This window comes from Ornithodoros turicata, chromosome 2 (genome assembly GCF_037126465.1).
Source record: "Ornithodoros turicata isolate Travis chromosome 2, ASM3712646v1, whole genome shotgun sequence".
NCBI lineage: Eukaryota > Metazoa > Arthropoda > Arachnida > Ixodida > Argasidae > Ornithodoros > Ornithodoros turicata.
Genome location: NC_088202.1, coordinates 50,716,472 through 50,729,806, shown reverse-complemented (window position 1 = coordinate 50,729,806; position 13,335 = coordinate 50,716,472). Strand labels below are relative to the sequence as shown.

General features: G+C 46.1%; 1 long non-coding RNA gene across 1 annotated transcript; it reads left to right on the top strand.

The window, feature by feature from the left end:
• The first annotated feature begins 8,118 nt into the window (after positions 1 to 8,118).
• LOC135383459 (uncharacterized) lies at positions 8,119 to 9,223 on the top strand. Its single transcript, XR_010419889.1, has 3 exons — positions 8,119 to 8,332; positions 8,817 to 9,008; positions 9,134 to 9,223. It is a non-coding gene; the product is annotated as an uncharacterized LOC135383459 (long non-coding RNA).
• The last annotated feature ends 4,112 nt before the right edge of the window (positions 9,224 to 13,335 follow it).

Here is a 13,335-nt window from a genome sequence, read left to right as displayed (position 1 = left end):
CTGTGCTCCTGTTGTGGTGGGATCATTTGTTGTGTAACTAATTCTATTTTCTTGTTAGCTATTGATGGTTTGCATATTTACTCTTGCTTCCCAGCCTCTGTATTACGACTGTTTTTCTCCTCGCATGTCCAGAGCTGTCCTAACCTGCCCAGACATGTCATGATGACGTCACAGCTGACATCACAGGATGTCCGGAACTGGTGGTCATAGCTGCGATGCTTTGCAACCTGCCTCTGTGCTCCGTCGCCGAGCGACGGTCAGCGGCCGTTCCGGACCATTTTCTTCAAGATGGCGTCGTTGATCTTCAACTAAACTCCTTCTCTCCATGCTATCTCTATCTATTTTTTTCTTTTTTATGACCACGATTATCCGGAAATGCACAACTGGTCTGGAGACGAGTTAGATGCTCCCCAATTAGTGTGGTGACTCCCTGGAGGGTGCTGATTAATGTCGGGGGTCCCAATTAGCTCTAATTGCTAATTAAATCGTGTTTAGACGAAGATGTGCGTTTCCGGATAAACGTGGTCAGTACTTACTACTCCAACCAACTTTTAACAGTCATAGAGACGACACAAGTGTATCACTTTTCGACATAGTCACCCTTAACTTCGATGCACTTTTGACACCTTTCAACCAGCATTCTTATACCCTTGGAAAAATAGTCCGAAGTTTTGTCCGCAAAATGCTGGAAAACTGCCGCTTCCACCTAACCATCGTTTTGAAATCCCCGTCCTCTGAGATCCCTCTTCAAGTTTGAGAACAGGAAGTAGTCACTCAGTGCCAAGTCTGGACTGTAGGGTGGGTGGTGGATTTCTTCAAAGCCGCACTCCTTCAGTGCAGCCTTGGCAACAGAAGCCGTGTGGACAGGGGCATTGTCCTGGAGCAACGGGACACCTCGACTCAACCTGCCGCGCCTCTGTCCTTGATGGCGTCTCGCAGTCGGTGCAGGAGTGAAGCATAATAAGTCGCATTCACTGTAGTGTTCCTCTTTTTGAAGTCGATGGGGAGGATCCCGTGATAATCCCAAAATATTGTTGCCATGATCTTCTTTGTGGATTCTGTGACCTTGGCTTTTCTCGGGGTGCTTCTCCTGGTTTGCGCCATTCCATCGACTCCTTTTTCCAAAAGGGGATCATAGTGGAGCACCATAGTCTCATCCCCTGTGACAATTGACTTCAATATTTCTTCTTCGTTCTCTTGACAGAGCTCCAAAAACTCTTTGGCACAGACGACCCGCTGTTGCTTTTGAACTGACGAGAGAAGTCGTGGCACCCATATCGCACTGACCTTTGTCATGTGAAGGCCCTCGCCGATGATGCGAAAAACGTTGTTTTGGAAAGCCTCAGCCTTTCTGAGATTTCCTTCACCCTCAGACGTCTGTCGCTCAGCACTTCCTGCTCGACAAGAGACAAATTTTCTTGGGTCACCACTTCCACTGGACGACCATCGCGTGGATCATCTTCAATGGACCCTCGCCCCAGTCGAAACTGCATAGCCCAGTCTTTTAGCGTTGTGTACGACGGAGAGGCTTCCCTGTACACGTTGTCCAGTCGCGCTTTAATATCCCTAGGCGAAAGTCCCTCTTTTGTCAAGAATTTTATCACAGCGCGGTACTCGATTTTTTCCATTTTAACTGAAGAGTGCACCCTGGCTGTTTGAAATGCCGCTCTCCAACTGACAAAAGCATAGAGAGGGTTGACGGTGATGCTCCGGCCCTCCAACAGATGGCGCCACGCGTCCTTAATCGCATTTTCAAATTCGCGCGCATTTTCCACCTCGGGCCGGAAACTTATGGAACAACCCTCGTACACTTCAGTGGTTCAGTTTGGCAAGTCAAAGCTCGGATTCGTCCTTGGTGTCAATGAAATGTGCCGATGGGCGCTATTCGATGACGACTGCGAATAAAACTATGCCTCTTATTTGAAGGGAACATGTAGAAATGCATGGTCAGCTTTTTATAAAACGCGGTGCTTTTTTCTGTGAAAGCGTTTTTCTACAGAAAGAACATAAAACATATAAATGACGAATGGTTTCATCGACATGAGACAGAGCACCGAGGAGATACCCAAATGAAACGGAAAACCAGAAACGTTAAGGTTAGTATTGAAAGGCTATGTAAGCGAGCTGTATCAGTTTGATCTCAATCCCGAAATCCCATTCGCGGAGGTTCATCGAGAAAAATTCTGTCAACCCAGAACTGAATAAATGACTCGCAATTCCCAACACTCCTTCTATCGTTCTACGCTCAAGAGCTAAACCCTAACTCCTATAGCGGCCCAGGACGCGTGCTAACCCCCTGCCCCCCACTCCTTCCTGCTGTCCTCTCTGTATCCATCCACATCTGTACGCCGCCCATAGCCACAGTTGCTTCGCAGCGCTAAAAAATAACTACTATAGCTTCTTTTAGAGCACATCGGACCAGAGCTGAAGAAATGACGATGAAGATAACAGGAGTAGGCAAGCTAGCTGGTATTGGCTAAATAGTAACATTACCTTGAGTTTGATGAAAAACACAGGACGAGAAGAACGCACGACAAACTCACGAGTGTGACAGACCCAAAGACAGTGGCAGACACATGCGTCTGTCGTGTGTTCTTCTCGTCCTGGGGTTTCCCTCAAGCTCGAGGCAATGTTATCATGAAGAAATTACTCATAATTCCCAACACTTCTTGTATCGTTATACGCTCAAGAGCGACACTACTAGAGCTTTTGTAGAACACATCAGTAGTGGTTTATCCAGAATCCCAAGCATGAAGGGATGTTGGAAAAAAATGGGGGGGGGCATTATTATAGTTACGTCATTACAGGTTGATATAATATTACAGATATGTGTCAAGCCTGAAATCACAAACGCACCCCCCTGTGCGTTTGTGAAGGGGGTACGCAGGTGAAAAAGTTAGGGGGGTGTCACTGAACATTTAGGGGTATTAGGGGGTGTTAGCTGGGTCTGGTAAATAACTGCACATCAGCACGTACCACCAGCCAGCTAGTAACCTCGTATTTTTTGAATAAGCAAGCGAGGTCCCGATACATCTTCCTTTCCTTCAAAACAATGAAAGAAAGACTGCTAACTTTAAGTTTCTAGTTGATAGTTCTTGTCACTGTAGCCACCCGTTGTGGACCCCACATGTGTCTAGCCGACCTACGTAGTTCTATTATGCTGTTCGGATGCATTGCACGGATGCATCGCATGCATTGCATGCATGCACAGCGGTGCTGAGTCCTCATCTTTTTCAGCTGTTACGTAGCCATTGAACACAGAGTGATCTGTGTCTGTGAGAGTCTGTGGGAAATAACGTTTCTGCTCTCGAAAGCAGGTACTAGCAGTTTCGTCGAAATTGTCTTTTTGCGAAATTGTCTCTCATTGTTTTTTTTTTTAGAAAACATCAGCACGTACCACCAGCCAGCTAGTAAGTTCATAGACCAAAGTCCCGATACATCTTCCTTTCCTTCAAAACAATGAAAGAATAGAAAGGCAACTTTAAGTTTCTTGTGTAAAGTTCTTGTCATTGTAGCCAGCCGTTGTGGACTCTTTGTGTGTCTAGTTCCTCGTTCCTCGACATATGGTTGTGATTCGGAGACAGTGGTATCTGGTTTTACTGTTGTACTGCGTGCTCATCTTCTTCAGCTGTTGAAGTCATTGGACACAGAGATGGTCGGGTGGGAAATAACGTTTCTGGTTTCCGAAGCAGGTACTGGTAGTTTCGTCGAAATTGCATTCCCTGTTCCGTTTGTACAAAGTAGGATCCCGGACTCCTGGAACGCAGACGCCATGTACCTGTAAGTAATATAGTCCCGTGGCAAACAACCAAGATTTTCTAATCCAACAGGACACAATTCTAATCCAACGTGAGCTAATTGTGTTCCAACAATCCAGTTGTAATCCAACACAATCCTGTTCGAATTCAACAAATGCCAGTCTAAGCTCTCTGATTGGTCGATCGTCGCTTCGTCCCTTCGCGCCAATTGCAAGCCCTTTCACCACCACCACCACCATCACCAATTGTAAGCCTACGGATTACTGATTGGCTGGCATAACTCCACCCCTTTTTGCTAATTGGATGGCTTGATTCCACTCTTTTATGCTGATTGGTTCATTTCAGGACTACTCATTGCTGATTCGTTGTCTCCTTCATGCTGCCAAGCCGGCTAATTGGTCCATTCTAAGGCTACCCAGTGTTGAATGGCTCAGCTGCGGCTATGGCATTTCTAAGCCAACCCGCCAAAGAGAAGACCCCAACCAGATGGTGCTGCGATGACAGTTCTATCGGGTGTTGTACACGCTCTCCACAATTTCCATTTCTATACTTTTCTAGCTCTTGGATCACTAATTTGTCCATTACCAGAAGGTGCAACGGTTTCAGATAGAGACGCAATTTCAACCGTTGTTCGCCCTGATCAGACTAGCTCTCTAGACAAGTTCTATTTGTATATAGGCCCTGTACACATAGCTCCGCTACGGTTCCAACTGGCTACAGCTGCGCTCTACAGAGGCTGTACATCAGACAGACACGAGGAATATATTTTGACGCTGATTGAGTACATGTCTGAGTAAAAAATACCCTACACTTTGGCGCACAGCCAAATGCGTATGAATTGCGATAGAGTCAAAACAGACGTAGGATGACGACTCCATTTCGGATTTAAAAAAGCACACTTTCGGGAGATTTAACAGATCGGCAACACTCTACGGAAACGATACGATACACGAAAGTCAGAGTCAGAGTGCACAATTTTTGTGTTTCATCACCATGGCATTCTGTCTCGCGGTTGCTCATATTTGACGTGACCCTGTGACATTTCGTCTTTCTCACTCCGCGCTCATTTTGCCATGGCGGGTGTAGTGGAACGGATAACAGCGCACCGTTTCAATAAAATATTCGTCAGAGACAGCAGAGTCAGCCAATAGAAACTACGCGGTGTGTCACCCAGAGAATCCGTGGCAAGGTGGTATCCTAGTACTGAATGAAAAAACCGCACTGGAACAAGCAGACGAAAAATCAGGAGGCGCAGCCGGTACCGGGGTACTGTTTACTGGGACCCCAAAACTGGAAGAAGGAAAGGAGTGAGCGGGGTACGATGATACGATCACGATCGCTGTTGATCATGTTCCTTCTCACAATACAGAAGGTGTACAGGCTAACGCGCACCAGGGTGCGTTATAGGCAAATGAAAACTACAGAATATTGCGCGGAATTATGGCCAGTTCTCTCTAGACGACGCCCAACGCGTCGTCGTGAGCGGGCGGTGGAAGTAAAGGAGCATTTCCGTCGCCTCGTCAGAGCGCATGATTTTCATGGTCCTCCACTGTGGCATTCCGTCTCGCGGTTGCTCATAGTCGACGTGACCCTGTGTCATTTGGTCTTTCTCACTCCGCCCTCGATCGTTTACTGCCTCGTTTACCGCCCTCTGACGCCTGTAGTGGAACGGATAGCAGCGCACCGTTTCAACAAAATATTCGTCAGGGACGGCAAAGTCTGCCAGTAGAAACTACGCGGTGTGTCACCCAGAGGGTCCGTGGGAAGGTGGTACCCTAGTACTGAATGAAAAACCGCATGGTACTAGCAGACGAAAAATAAGGAGGCGAGGCCTTTCTGTGTCACCTTATTTGTTGCCAGTATATCGTTCTCAGGAGCTCTCGCCGACATCGTGAAATAATTTCGGCTATTTTTTTGGCTCGATGTCTCTCCTCTCACAATGCCGGACATGCGCATCTATTTGCGCCGTCCGCTCATGACATCGCGTCGGACGTCCAAGTGAGAACTGGCCCTTAGAAAGTTGTGTTTCCTACAGCGTACGGCTTGCGTGAAGTTTTTTCCTTCCTCCGCAAAACCCGAAGGTGTACCACGTGACATGAGGCGATCGCAATAACGCACGCGCCTCGATTTGAGAGCTGCTAGGCGTACGATACTACATTTCTTATCTGCACAGAAGCGACCTTCAGGTGAGCTCTCACCTGGGGATCGCTTCTCACCAGCAGCATGGCCGAGTGGGGTAGGTCGTCCCGCTCCTTGGTGGTTGCCAAGGTCGTGCAGAAGATTGGGAGGTGGTGGGTTCGATTTCTACCATCGGCAGTGCTGCCTCAGGTTTTCTCCGCGTTTTCCGGAGACTTTCCAGACGAATGTCGGCAGAGTTGCCCCTGAAGTCGGCCGAGGACGCATAGTAACGTTCCTGTCCTCCTCCCCTTCTTGCTGTCTTCTCTCTATCTGTCCACATCTGTACACCGCTCATAGCCGCAGCTGCTTCGGGGTGCTAACACAGAATAAAAAAATTAGGTCGCTTCTCGGCAGATTTTTGTTTCACTTTCACAGTCTTTTCTGTACGATTAAGATCTCTGAAATCGAGGCGCGCGCTTTGTTGTGCTCACGTCATCTCACGTAATGTCAGAGAAAAAAAAAATCTCCACGGAAGGCGTACGCTGTAGGAAACATGTGCGATGGGGATTTGTCAAAGTGCTCTACATGTTTCTGATTCCTATCTTGGCCCTAGGACGAACAATTAAAAAATGAACTACTTAGTTGCATCAGTTAATTAGTCGGTCACCATAAAAAAAGCAGCATGTTAGAACACGCAAGTCCGTACAGTATTGTGCAGTTTTCATTCGCGTATGACGCACCATGTTTTTGTGAGTCCCGGTGCACGTTTTCCTGGACACCCTGTATGTGTGTTATATGTGCACAGGAACATGTCTGCGTTGCTTGTGGCGAAACTTGTTACATTGTGTGAATATCATACATGGCTTATTATTTATGCGGTCTAGATTTTGTTCACACGTCGGAAACCCCGATCGATTACCATAGCGGGAGCAGCTAGGGACTGTGAAACACAGGAAAACGAACACAACACCCGCTTGAAGAATGGTAGTTGACGAAAAGGCAAAGGCAGCTTAGCTTAACAGCTTAGTTGGTAGTGTTAAGATTCTTGGTGTAGTCTTTTCGTGAAATCTGTCTCGGACATTAGCCATCAATTACGAGGGTGGTTCCATAAGTTTCCGGCCCGAGGTAGGAAATGCGCGCGAATTTGAAAATGCGATTAAGGACGCGTGGCGCCATCTGTTGGAGGGCTGCAGCACCACCATCAACCCTCTCCATGCTTTTGTCAGTTGGAGAGCGGCATTTCAAACAGCCAGGGTGCACTGTTCAGTTAAAATGGAAAAAATCGAGTACCGCGCTGTGATAAAATTCTTTACAAAAGAGGGACTTCCGCCTAGGAAAATTAAAGCGCGACTGGACAACGTGTACAGGGAAGCCTCTCCGTCGTACCCAACGCTAAAAGACTGGGCTAAGCAGTTTCGACTGGGGCGAGAGTCCATTGAAGATGATCCACGCGGTGGTCGTCCAGTAGAAGTGGTGACACAAGAAAATTTGTCTCTTGTCGGGGAGTAAGTGCTGAGCGACAGGCGTCTGAAGGTGAAGGAAATCTCAGAAAGGCTGGGGCTTTCCAAAAAACCGTTTTTCGCATCGTCGGCGAGGGCCTTCACATGAAAAAGGTCAGTGCGAGATGGGTGCCACGACTTCTCTTGTCAGTTCAAAACCAACAGCGCGTCATCTGTGCCAAAGAGTTTTTGGAGCTCTGTCAAGAGAACGAAGAAGAAATATTGAAGTCAATTGTCACAGCCCAGCAAACCATCAATATCCCACAGACCTCCCAAATTGGTCTCACACGTCACAGATGTCACGCGTATCCTCACAACGTCCGCTGTATATCCACCATGAGACGTCACAAATATCCCCCAGTGAATATTCTGTGGATATACTACGAATATCACAACAATGACATTTCTTTACCTTACAAGGATTTATTGTGTCGATAACAGCCATTTCCAGCATTCTCAGACGTGGCAATTTCTCACTCTTTCCTCATAATAACAATATTGATTTTATACCCTCATATCCATACCTTTTCTAATCATATTTGTAACGACTCATCACGTATCGCACCATAGTCAATAAACAAAAGAGAGAAAGAAAAAAACATATTTTACCTTTTCCACGGGAATTATAATGATCGGTCACGTATGTTGAGGGATATAACAAGAATGAAGTTCCCAACAAGCGCGAGCCGAAGCGCAACGACGTCTGCCTCATCGCCATCGACATTCCCCAACCGCCGTTTCAAACAGGCGAGGCGCGTCATCGTAGCGGTTCGGTAGGATATGACATGTTACACGGAAGGGTCTTTGGAACCTCAGCATCATGCGTATTTTGTACTGGAATCTCGGGAGCATCGAGGCAGTACTGGCCAGTACGTCGAACAACTACGTTGTGCATAACAACGATTGCCGTGGTGTGCGAGAGCTAGCGTTCCTTTGTTCTCCGGCTTTGCAGTTAAGGTGAGTTCGTTCTTCCTTTTGCCTCACTTAAGATTTGTGCGTTGTTCTTTTTTTTTCAACAATCACATGTTGTAGATGTGTGGAGCAATGACAGCTTTGTATCTGAGTAAACAGCTGTAGTTTGCTTGACCTGCAGAGTCTAGTGCGTATCACTGACGAACTCATGCGAACGGCGGAACTGTGTGAGATTGTGTGTGTACAGCTACAAAGTGCAAGTCCAATTCTTCACATCTCTTTGATTCAGGATTTGATTGGGAATGATGAAAGCAATGGTGAAGCAAATTCTGTTAACTATGCGCAGCCTGCTAGTAGATAAGCTTGGCTCAGCTACAGTTGTCTTTCATATAAAGGATAGCAGTTATGTTTTCACGTTCGACTGCACTGTTTTTCAAAGTTCCTTCTTTTTTGCATGACCGCTTATCTTTCTTAAATGTCACATGGACGCGATGTGACTCTAGATTAATAAAACATGACTGTTTTACAGATGCACACACAACCATGGATAGCCTCACACATGTGTAAAGTTACTGGTGTCTCTACAAGAAGTTAGTTCTCTAAGAAGAAAGTTACTGGTGTCTCTCTGAAGAGCCAGGCATAAACCGGAAGACGTCGCTTGGGTCTGCCAGTGATTAGGCTGCTTCCGCATGTAACCATCTATACTGCATGAGAAACTGCAGTAAGTCACTGTCTTGCATTTGTTCCCACTTTTTGCAGAGTGTCTGTTCTTTACGCCTATTTATGGCAGTGTTTGAGCTGCTATCCCAATAGATGGAATTAACTATGTTATTGATTATCTTTCAGGGATGACGGTTGCGAAGTGGCGTAGCAATCACGTGATTATTATTATGACCATTATTGTCTTATTATGCGTCTTATCCGTGCCACCCTATATTGTTAATAATTAGCCTATTTATGTTGTAATATCATATTTTGTACTATTAGAAAGAGCGTTTCTTACAGTGCATGTAACATCACTGTACTTGGTTTGTGTTCAATAAACAAGAGTTCGTTGGTACGATGTTCTCTGTTGCAGAGTGGTATTTTCCGTAGAATAAGTAAAAATTGCAAAAAAAGCTACAAAATACAATAATAATAATAGGTCCTGTATATGTCCTCTATATGTCCAAATATCCCTGACAGACATTCCTGGAACCTTCCCTGGATCAGCAAATGTGGAAGAAATACGGGTCCTCTGTCTGTCCCAGAGACGTCAACGGGCTATTCAGCCTAGTCCCTGGGATATCCCAAAATCCCAAGTGGGATATCGTGTGAACGTTTCTGAGACATATATTGTTTACTGGGAGGGGGCTCTACTATGATCTCCTTTCGAAAAAGGAGTCGATGGAATGGCGCAAACCAGGAGAAGCACCCCCAAGAAAAGCCAAGGTCACACAATCCACAAAGAAGATCATGGCAACAAGATTTTGGGATTGTCACGGGATCCTCCTCATCGACTTCAAAGAGAGGGACACCACAGTGAATGCGACTTATTATGCTTCACTCCTGCACCGACTGCGAGACGCCATCAAGGAAAACAGGCGCGGCACCCTGTTGAAAAAACTCATAGAACTTTCTATGTGTAAAGAAATGAGAAATATGTGTAGAGAAATGAGCAATATGAGAAAGGCAATGAGCAGTATCAGCAACGCTATGGGCAGTATGCCAACGTTATGCGCGGTATGAGCTGCATTTCGAGCAGTATGAGGAATATATGAGCAGTATGAGAAGTATGAGGAAGGCTGACCGTTTAGTTAACCAGTTATTCACCTAAAAGTGCTGGCGCCACAGCGTCTGGTGATGGCCTTTCAAGAGACGCTCGTCACAGTCGGCGGGCCGCAACGGTCGGAGCTCCATTCCCCTTCGTCCGATTCTGTTCAAATTTTAAGTGCATGTTTCCCGTTCCGACCGTGTCCTACAACATTCTATTTGGCTCCTAGGTTCTCATTCAAGCCGTTGCGAGTGCCATCTCAGTGCTTGGACGCTTACTTGCTTATTCTATCACACTAAATCTTTTTACACCCTTCTTCGTGTCAATTGGGTGCGTCATATCGCACAACCTTTTGAGTGTAACAGCTACACCCAACATAGTGGGTGTGATGAAATACACTTTAACCATGGAGTGTAATGGCTAAACTACACATTAAACAAAGGGTGTAAATAAACACCCTTTTGAGGTTGAGGTGGGTGTACTAGAACTCACACTCCTTTGAGTGTAAAAGTTTGTAGGTGTAATGAAATACACCACCTGTCAAGGTGTATTTCACAACACCCTCAAACTTTCACACTTAAAAGGGTGTGAGTTATGGTATACCCACATTACCGCTGAAAGGGTGTATGGTCTACCTGGCGGGTGTGAGTCTTGTTGGTCTACACTGGTAATTGGACGATACCCTGATTGAATTTTTGGTATAAATAGTAACGTGTGCAGCTTCCATAGTCTTTCCATAGTGAGTGTACCATGCATATCAAGCAGGAAAAACATGAACCTGTAATGCACTCTGCTTTCCCAATACAGCAAATCCGAACTGGTGCCATATTGGACCAATATACGACCTGATATACGGATAAGGATATACGCGATTAAATTTAGAGGTAAATCAGAAACATTGCATAAATGGGATGACGAAGCAAAGCCTTACTTAGAAAGGCACTTCTTTTCTAAGAGAAAACAGATACTATATACATTGCCTGTCTTGCAAGCGTCTGCAAATTCGATAGCCCTGCTCGCATTCTCGACAAAACGAATGGTCAGGTGTCTAAGTTTCATTTCATTATATACACAAAAAAACATTGAAGCGAGGAATTGCTTGGCGGATCAACTCACCATCCTGATAATGTTTGTGTTTCTTGCTGGCTTTGGTATGAAGGAAAATGAAGACTCAGTGTACACGCCACTTATATTCCACCACATAGTTTACTCATTACACCCCATTGTCAAGGTGTATTTCATTACACCAACTATGTTGGGCGTAGCTGCTACACTCAAAGGGTGTGCGATATGACGCACACAACTGACACCAAAAAGGGTGTAGAAAAGTTAAGGTGCATTTCATTACAACCTTATTGTGGGGTGCAGCTGTTAAGGCGGGGTCCCATAGCCTCGATTTGAGCAGCAGCAGCAGAGCAACAGCAGCGGAGCAGCAGAGCTGCAGCGACACGAGCGGTCCCATAGCACTGGGCGAGAGCAGCAGCGCTGCCGAGCTGCAGAAATTCCCTGCTGCTCTCGTATCCGAATTTTTGGTTGCTGTGCTGCCCTGTTGCTCTGCAGCCTGAGCAGCCGGTCTCGAAAGCCAATCAGGAGGCTGGTTGGTATTGTTTTCGTTCGACGGTGTTTAGGGTTAGCAGGGCGGTGAGTGACGGCAGAAGGTTTGTTTCTGGTTGTTCTGTGATTTGATTCTGAAGACCTGGATACGTTTGTGATTGCCAGTAGTTTGGAGCGAGTGTTCAATCATCGGGACTGCGTGAAGTGCGCTTTCAGGACATAATTCAGTTCATAAAGTTCAATAAAGTGTTCGGCCGAACCTACGTGATACATACGTTGTGTACCAGTTGTAGCTACATGTTCGCTTGTTTTCTGGAAAGTACTTCAAAACCCGTGACCTGATAATGTACAAGCACTTTCACGTCCATGCCGTGTGAAAACCAAACCGAACAAATTTCTTATGGTCGGTATTCCAAGACCTTGCTAGGTGGTTGTAAATGAAACTGACCCTTGAAAAGGGTTAGATGGAGATAGACAACGTTCAGACAACAAAAAAAGGTTCGATAGAGATAGATAATGAACCCATTCCTTGTGAAAACAGGCAGAAAGCAGTGAGTACTAGCAGAAGGGGCCTTTGTTCTCGTTAGACAATTTTATTTCACTAAGAGCAACGTACGCATTTGACAGTCACCGTAAATCAAAATATCGAATACTATAGTAACGAGGCAATATTTATACGACAAAATCCCGTAGAAGAATCTCCACACAACACAGCAAGGACTGTTCTGCACAGCAGTAGGACGAACCTACGTTGAATGTCATGAAACTCACTACACATCAACGAAGTGTCAGTCAGGTAATACGAGGCTCAGACCACCACCACACTCATCTCAAAGTTCACTTATGAGCTCCAAATCCACAATATACCTCCCACACAAACGCCTTTCACCTAGGATTGCGTTCCTAGGTGTGTGCACTAAAAGGCTTAGCCGCTGCGTACGCCTTCGGAATGTGCGAAATGTAAACAATGACACAGTTGCCAACACGTTTTGTGTTTCCTAAGCCGCTGCTGCCGCTAATTCAAAACGAAGCTATGGGACGCCCCCAGCAGCAGAGCAGCGGCAGCAGAAAGCTGCTCTGCTGCCATGTTGCCGTGTTGCTGCTGCCGCACCGCTGCTGCTTTGCTGCTGCTGCTCGCATAAAGCTATGGGACCCGGCCCTTACACTCAAAAGGGTGTGCAATATGACTCATCCAATTTACACCAAAAAGGGTGTAAAATTTTAGAACAAGGTAAACACCCTTAAACCATTACACCCTTATCACATCCCTATTACATCCTTAAAACACCAATGTAGATGTGCACCCAATTCACACCCACATATGAGAGGACCAGCCTCGCATGCAGTGGTGCAATATGAGTGTGATCTGGGCGTGTACTGCAGAATACACCCCTCACACGCTAACACAGGTGTAAAAAATTTTAGTGTGTAGCCTGTTTCTCGGAGCAGTCTGGACGTATTTCGTTCCGCTCTGCGTGGGACTCATATTTTCGTCGCCGTCTCCATGCTGTGACAGTTTCTTGTGCCGTTTCAGTGATCACTGAAGGTGTTTTGTGTGTGTACCTTAGAATCAACCTACAGAAGCCGTGGCAGGCGTGTGCGCATTACAGGTACGTTGCAGGCCCGTCTTGCCGTTATCGCTCGTTATGTCTGTCGGGTTAGCTGTCTGCAACTACCAAATTCGTGCTTTTCGTCACTTTTTGTGCAAACCGGTCGCTGATAGCCTTTGCATGTGTGTATA